Source organism: Penaeus monodon, chromosome 28 (assembly GCF_015228065.2).
Source record: "Penaeus monodon isolate SGIC_2016 chromosome 28, NSTDA_Pmon_1, whole genome shotgun sequence".
Classification (NCBI taxonomy): domain Eukaryota; kingdom Metazoa; phylum Arthropoda; class Malacostraca; order Decapoda; family Penaeidae; genus Penaeus; species Penaeus monodon.
Window position 1 is genome coordinate 35,127,500 of NC_051413.1, and position 242 is coordinate 35,127,741.

The window sequence follows — 242 nt, forward strand, 5'->3', positions numbered from 1 at the left end:
GTTTTTGGTGTTTTACTGCGTAGATGAGTGCAAAACATATTTTTCCAGTAGTATGGTCCAAAGTTTTTGGTAGGGCCTGAATTTGGGGGAATTCCTTTAACGTCGGCGGCCCAAAGAAGATAAATTTTCCTCAAAAAAAATTTGGGGCAAAAAAAAGGATCTTCACCCATAAAAGGGGGGCGAAAAGGTTTTCCCTTTCGTATATTTGGTTTTCTATTCAGATTTTTTTCATATTTTTTTTT